The 8,490-nt window shown below is 38.3% G+C and overlaps 1 pseudogene across 1 annotated transcript; it reads right to left on the reverse strand.

Annotated features, from left to right (window-relative positions):
* Positions 1-216: 216 nt before the first annotated feature.
* On the reverse strand, positions 217-813 carry LOC148121790 (immunoglobulin kappa variable 1-39 pseudogene; annotated as a pseudogene). Its single transcript, XR_015738211.1, has 2 exons — positions 658-813; positions 217-539 (listed from the first exon to the last, which is right to left on the reverse strand). The product of XR_015738211.1 is annotated as an immunoglobulin kappa variable 1-39 pseudogene (transcript).
* Positions 814-8,490: the final 7,677 nt, after the last annotated feature.

Below are 8,490 nucleotides of genomic sequence, written 5' to 3' on the forward strand. Positions count from 1 at the left end.
GGAGCTTTCATTTGTGTTCTTAAGCCTCTAATGTGTGCTTTCTCCGTATGAAGAGAAAGTAAGGATACAAAGTGAACTGTTTAGAATCTACAAAACAAATGTCTCTCTGTGAGCTTTTGTAAAACCCGGTGACATGGGAAAAAAAGTTTTAGTGAATGAGGCATGACAAGGAGCAGCTAAGACTGTTCAGATTCTCACTTCTGCTTCCATGGAGGTTTATGTTATGACATGTATCACTGTGGGAGGATTCTCTTCATACTGCTGACAGTAGTAAGTTCCAATGTCTTCAGTCTCTAGGCTGCTGATGGTGAGAGTAAAATCTGTTCCAGAACCACTGCCGCTGAACCTAGGTGGCACTCCATTTTCCAACTTGGATGCACGGTAGATCAGTAGCTTAGGAGCTTCCCCTGATTTCTGCTGGTACCAGTTTAAATATTTACTAATGCCCTGACTGGCCCGACAAGTGATAGTGACTCTGTCTCCCAGAGATACAGACAGGGAAGATGGAGACTGGGTCATCAGGATGTCGCATATGATACCTAGAAGTAGAGACATAATAAGTATCCATATAATTAATCATCATATAGAGGACTTCCCTCAAATGCCAGTCAATAACCACTGTGTAACAATGAAAATCCCATTTTCGTCCTATTTTACCTGGAAACCAGACCAACAAGAGTCCAAGTAGCTGAACAGGGGCCCTGATGTCCATGTTGAGTACTGACTTCAATGACAACAGCACAGGGTCTGACTGGTATATGAGGAAGTCCTCAAGGCTGTACAGTGAGTGCATGCAAATCATTGTGAACCACTTAGTGCTGGGCACAGCTGCAAGGCTTATTTAGTAACTAAAGAAAACTCAAGATCTCCAGATGCCCAAGGTCAATCCCCACATATGCCTACAGAGAACGCAATTTTTTTTAAGTTTTAAAATTATAGATGAAAGAGTTTCACAGGGAGCCAAAAGAGTCAGTGAGAGCCCCCACTCCCACTGTTAAGTGTCCCACAGGATTATCAAACTACTCTGCCATAACATGCATGTAGAGAATCTGTCAGACCCATACAGGCTCTCTGATCTCTGAGTCTTCATAAAACCTGGTCAGACAATTCTGCATGCCATGTTTTCATAGTGTCAGGAAACTCTCTGGATCCTTTGATCTTTCCTCTCCTTCCTCTACAGGACTACAAGAGTTCTGCCTACATTTTGGTTTGGGGACTGTGCCTTTGCTTAATTAGTTACTAAATGAGGATTCTCTAGTCTCTTTAATATTTTGTGAATTGCCATAATGGAACAGGTATTATTCATAAGCACAAGATGATAAAGAGGATATTCTCTATAAATGTTCACTTAGAGGAAAATGAGCCTTCTGGTACATAGACTAACAAGAAATGGGCTAGACCGGCCTATCTCCCTTGATTTTGGGATATTTTCCTGAACACGTATAAATAGATCATTGGTGTAATTAGGGATTTCTAATAGTTATTATTCATTTTAATTGTTTCAAACAGATATATGTACAATATGATACAATTGGAGAGTCTTAGGAAAGAAAAAAATAGCTAGAGAAATACTGGATATGTGCCTCACTGATGGGAAAGTATGGGAGGAAGCAAGAGGTAGAAGCTTCAGTGCACTTCCCTGCTTTTCTGTGACACCTCAGCAATGAACAATTCTCTGGTCTATCCACTGGAGAAAGGAAATGTGTTTCTTTCATCATGCTCAGATTCAGTGGGAGGACATGTGATAATATCATTATGGTGGGTATTAATCATGATGTACACTTTGTCAGAATTATTAATATGTTAGACAAAAATTAAATTATTTAATATAATAATTTAATAATTTTTACATACAGTGGGTCTAATATTCATATCTTTTTTTTCATGAAATACACTTCGACTGAGATCTTATTCTGACATTGGTTTTGGACCTTGAAGATCAGTTAGAACCAAGCTGTGGAGAGCAGGATCTCTAGCACTAAGTACACCTCTGAAGTGTTGGTTCCCATCAAAATAAGTAAGCCATATGCTCAGTAATAAACAATGGCAGATTATGTGACAAGGATGGTCTCACTTACTAAAACATATCCAGTCTTCTGATTCATTTCGTCTTAGAAATAAATGCATATTTTTTATGTTTTCCACTAAAGATGTAATGTGTAAGTCTGATTGCCACATTAAAATTCCATACTTAATTTTATTTTTTTTTAATTTGAGAAAATACACCCTTCTATATTTATGCATTGTGGTGCTTTGTAAACTGGGTTTATCGCCATTAGAATGCATTGATCCTGGTGGGTCTGCCTTCTGCTCTATCATTCCAAATCTCACTGCATGATTTCTGAATACCACAGTAAGTAACAAAGCAACATTTAAAGATAATTTGCTTAATTATCATTTTATGAATTCTCAGCAATGGACCTATTATGTTTGGGGTTATTCTGCACTATATCTTCTCCAAAATCCCTTTTCTCCCTATTCTCATTAGTATCTTTTTTACAAAAATGTGATATTTGAATGTAGTGGCCCCTTTACAGCAGTTCTCTGCACACTCATGGAAACTCACAGGTGCTCTACAGGGACATTGAAAATGGGAGCTCTCACCTGGTAAATGAGAGAAAACGAAGTGGTGCTGTTCTTCAGGTATTTGCCCCAGGTACATCCTAGTCTGCACTTTCACCTTTAGCAGGGAATCAGAGAACTTGACTCTAGTCTTTTGCTTTAAAACTCCCCTAGTCATTAGAAAGAGACCCCACTTTTCTCATGTGGACACTGATTCCCCAAAGAGACCCTGCCATTGTATTTGTCCCTGGTACTGAGAATGAAATTCATCCTTCAACACTCCACCATATTTTGATAGATATGATTTCTCTATCAGCATTATCACATGTCCTCCCAATGAACCTGAGCATTATAAAAGACACATTTCCTTTTTCCAGTGGATAAACCAGAGAACTGTTCATTGATTATATTTGATAGACATGGTTTGTATATCACCAGCATTAATAACTGGTAAAAATAGGCTCCTGCACTAAGATGACCCACCCAGAGGGGTGAGCATCTGCAGGCCTGAAGGTCCCCTCAACGGAGGATAGGGCACCTTCAGTTTCTGCTGCAGGGTATTCTGTGTTCCACTTGACCCTGCCCAACCCCCATGGCCACCCTTTTGTCTGCCTGGTCCGTGGACTACCAGGAGTCCCTGTTACTGTGCTGAGGAGCTCCATCCAGATGGGAGAGTGTGAGCCATCCCCAGGAAAAACTGTCCTGGAATCAAGCACAGCTCCCCCCGCAGCTCCTGCTGCAGGGGCTTCTCTGTTACGTAGGACCCTGCCTCCCCCAAACCTGCCCTATTGTCTGCAAAGTGATTGGCCCAGGAACAGTTCCTGCTCCTGCACTAAGGCTATTAACCCAGAGGAGTGTGTGTCTGCTGGCCAGGCAGGCCTGAAGGTCCCCTCAAGGGAGTGCAAGGCACATTCAGCTTCTGATGCAGGGGCTATTGTGTTCCATTCGACCCTGCCCACCCCCACACGGCCTCCTCTTTGTTTGCCAAGTCCTTGGACTACCAGGAGTCCCTGCTTTGGTGCTGAGGAGTTTCATCCAGATGGGAACAGTTCCTGCACCTGCACTGAGGAGATCCACCCAGAGTCAGTCACAGCAAAGATTGGACCAAGACACAAAGACTCTCCTGGCTGCATTTGAAGGAAGAGATTGGCAGGCACCAAACCAAGAATACCTCCAACAACCTGAAAGGCAACATAACATCACCAGAATCCAGGGATCACTCAAAAAGAATTGAACACCCTACTCCAGAAGAAATAGAAGAAATCGACTTTAAACGGAACTTTATGAAAATAATAGAGGAACTTAAACAGGATGTGAAAAACTGCCATAAAGAAATGGAGATGAAAAACAAAAAGCTAGAGGAAATGAATAAATCTCTAAAAGATAACCAAGAAAAGCAATCAAACAGGTAAGGGAAACAGTTACAGACTTGAAGAATGAAATGGAGATAATGAAGAAATCACAAACACAGGGAAGGCTGGATATGGAAAATTTGAGTAAACGAACAGGAACTACAGAGACAAGTATTAACAACAGAATACAAGAGATAGAAGAACGAATCTCAGACACTGAAAATATTATGGAGGATTAATCACTGATAAAAGAACAAAACAAGTCCAACAAATTCTTAACAAAACATCCAGGAAATCTGGGACACCGTGAAAAGACCAAACCTAAGAATAATAGGAGTAGAAGAAGGAGAAGATTTACTCCTTAAAGGCCCAGAACATATATTCAACAAAATTATAGAAGAAAACATTTCTAAGCTAAAGAAGGATATTCCTTTGAAGGTACAAGAAGCATAGAGAGAAACAAATACACTAGATTAAAAAAAACCCATATCCTTGCCATATAATAATAAAAACACAAAACATACAGAATAAAGAACAAATATTAAGAGCTACAAGAGGAAAAGGTAAAGTAACATGTAAAGGGAAACCTATCAGAATTACACCCGACTTCTCAATGGAAACCATGAAAGCCAAAAGGTCTTGGATAGATGTGCTGCAGACACTAAGAGACCATGGATGCAGGCCCAGACTACTATACCCAACAAAGCTTGCATTCACCATTGATGGAGAAAACAAGATTTTCCAGGACAAAAACAGATTTAAACAATACCTAGCCACATACCCAGCCTTGCAGAAAATACTAGAAGGAAAATCACAAACCAAGGAAGCCCACAACACCCATAATAAAACAAGCATCTGACAACCATCCACCAGCAAAACTCAGAGAAGGGAAATACACAAACACTACCATCCTGAAAAAATAACCTAAGGTAACAACCACTGGTTATTAATATCACTTAATATCAATGGACTCAGTTCACCTATAAAAAGGCACAGGTTAAGAGAATGGATACGAAATCAGGATACAACATTCTGCTGCTTACAGAAACACACCTCAAACTCTAAGACAGACACTACTTCAGAGTAAAGGGTTGGGAAAAGGTTTTCCAATCAAATGTACCAAAGAAACAAGTGGGTGCAGCTGTATTAATATCTAAAAAAATTAATTTCAAACTAAAATCAATTAGAAGAGATGGAGAAAGACACCTTATACTCATAAGAGGAAAAAATTATCAGGAGGAAATCTCAATTCTGAATATCTATGCTCCTAATATAAAAGCACCCACTTATGGAAAAAAAAACATTACTAGAGGTCAAAGAATACATCAAACCCCACACTCTAATAGTAGGTGATTTCAACTTTCCTCTCTCGCCAATGGACAGGTCAACCAGACAGAAACTTAACGGAGAAAGAAGAGATCAAACAGATGTCATGGAACGAATGGTCCTAACAGACATCTATAGAACATTCCACCCAAACAGAAAAAGAATATACCTTCTTCTAAGCATCTCATGGAACCTTTTCAAAAATTGATCACATAATTGTTAACAAAGAAAACATCCATAGATACAAAGAAATTATATAGCCACCTGTGTATTATCAGATCACCATGGAAGAAAGATAGAATTCAACAAAAATTCTAACCCCAGAAAGCCTACAAACTCATGGAAGCTGAACAGTCAACTACTGAACCATCCATGGGACAAGGAAGAAATACAGAAAGAAATTAAAGTTTTCCATTAATTCAACGAAAATAAAGACACAACATACCCAACCTATGGGACACAATGAAAGCAGTGCTAAGACAAAAGTTCATAGCACTAAGTGCCCACACGAGGAAAACGGATAAAGCACACATTAGAGACTTAACATCACACCTGAAAGCTCTGGGGGAAAAGAAGCAGATTTACACAGGAGGAGTAGAAGACTGGAAATTATCAAACTGAGGGCTGAAATCAACAAAATTGAAGCAGAAAACAATCCAAAGAATCAATGAAACTAAAAACTGGTTCTTGGAGAAAATCAACAAGATTGACAAACCCCTATCCAAACTAATCAAATTCCAGAGAGAGAACATGCAAATTAACAAGATCAGAAATGAAAAGGGGAACATAATCACTGACACAGAGAAAATTCAGAGAATCATTAGATCTTAAAACAAAAGCTTGTAGGCCACAAAATTGGAAAATGTGAAAGAAATGGACACTTTTTTAGATAAATACCACATGCCAAAATTAAGTCAAGACCAGGTGAGCAGTTTAAATAGACCTGTAAGTCATGAGAAAATAGATGCTATCGTCAGAAACCTCTCTACCAAAAAAAAAAAAAAAAAAAAAAAAGAGCCTGGACCATACGGTTTCAATGCAGAATTCAACCAGAACTTCCAAGAACAGTTAATACCTATAACTACAGTAACCCTGATACCAAAACTACACAAAGACGTAACCAAGAAAGGGAATTACACCCCAATCTCATTCATGAACATCGATGCAAAAATTGCCAATAAAATACTGGCAAACTGAACACATACAAAAAATTATACATTATGATCAAGTAGGCTTCATCCCAGAGCAGCATGGCTGTTTCAACATACAAAAATCTATCAACATAATCTATCATATAAATAAACTGAAGGAAAAAAACATATGATTATTTCATTAGATGCTGAAAAAGCATTTGACAAAATTCAGCACCCCTTTATGATAAAGGTCTTGGAGAGAATAGGGATACAAGGTTCATTCCTAAACATAATAAAAGCAATATACATAAAGCCAACAGCTTGCATTAACTTAAATGGAGAGAAACTCAAAGCCATCCCATTAAAATCAGGAACAAGACAAGGTTTTCCACTCTCTCCATACCTCTTCAATATAGTGCTTGAAGTTCTAGCAAAAACAATAAGACAGCATAAAGACATCAAGGAGATACGAATTGGAAAGGAAGAAGTCAAATTTTCATTATTTGCAGATGAAATGATAGTGTACATAAGTGACCCCAAAAACTCTACCAAAGAACTCCTACAGCTGATAAACACCTTTAGTAATGTGGGAGGTTACAAGATCAACTCAAAAAAATCAGTTGCCCTCCTTTACACTAAGAACAAAGAAGCAGACAGAGAAATCAGAGAAACATCACCTTTCACGATAGCCACAAATAGCATAAAGTATCTTGGGGTAACTATAACCAAGGAAGTGAAAGATCTATTTGACAAGAACTTTAAGGCTTTGAAGAATGAAATTGAAGAGGATAACAGAAAATGGAAGGATCTCCCAAGCTCTTGGATTGTGAGGATCAACATAGTAAAAATGGCAATTCTACTAAAAACAATCTTTAGAATCAATGCAATCCCCATCAAAATCCCAACAAAATTTTTCACAGACCTTGAGAGAACAATAATCACTTTATATGGAAAAACAAAAAACCCAGGATAGCTAAAGCAATCCTATACAATAAAAGTGCTTCCAGAGGCATTACCATCCCTGATTTCTATTACAGAGCTACAGTAATGAAAACAGCTTGGTATTGGCACAAAAACAGAGATGTTGACCAATGGAATGTAATCGAAGACCCAGATATTAATCCACAAACCTATGAACACCTGACATTCGACTAAGGAGCTAAAATTATACAATGGAAGAAGGAAAGCATCTTTAACAGATGGTGATGGCATAACTGGATCTCAACCTGTATAAGAATGAAAATAGTTCCATATCTATCACCATGCACAAAACTCAAGTCCAAATGGATTAAAGACCTCAATATTAATCTGACCACATGGAGCCTGATAGAAGAGAAAGTGGGAAGTAGTCTACATCACATTGACACAGGAGACCACTTCCTATGTAGAACCCCAGTAACACAGACAATAAGAGCAACAATGAATAAATGGGATCTCCTGAAACTGAGAAGCTTTGTAAAGCAAAGAACAGTGTCATTAAGACAAAAAGGAAAACTACTGATTGGAAAAAGATCTGCACCAACCATGTATCAGACAAAGGTCTTATTTCCAAAATATATAAAAAACTCAAGAAATTAGACTTATTAACCAAGTTCAAATATGGGGTACTGAACTAAACAAAGAATTCTCAACAGAAGAAATTCAAATGATCAAAAGACACTTAAGGTCATGCTCAGCCTCTTTATTGATCATGAAAATGCATATCAAAACAACTTTGAGATACCATCTTACACCTGTCAGAATAGCTAAAATCAAAAACACCAATGATAGCCTTAGTTTGAGAGATGTGGAGTAAGGGGAACACTCATCAATTGCTGGTTGGAATGCAAACTTGTGCAACCTCTTTGGAAATCAGTGTGGTAGTTTCTCAGGAAACTGGCTGTCAACCTACTTCAGGTCCCAGCAATTCCACTCTTGGGAATATACCCAAGAGAAGAACTCTTATTAAGCATGAAACAAAGAAACCAATGCTCCATGGAAGGTTTTGAGTTAATAAAAAAAGGATGATCAGGAAAACTGCAAATAAATGTCAATAAGCACATAATGAATACTAACAGAACTGCCCTTTACAAGAACTTTCTCTGGACAGACCAATATAAACACAATTTCCAGATACA

This window comes from Myodes glareolus, chromosome 6 (genome assembly GCF_982192425.1).
Source record: "Myodes glareolus chromosome 6, mMyoGla1.1, whole genome shotgun sequence".
In the NCBI taxonomy this organism is placed as follows: Eukaryota; Metazoa; Chordata; class Mammalia; order Rodentia; family Cricetidae; genus Myodes; species Myodes glareolus.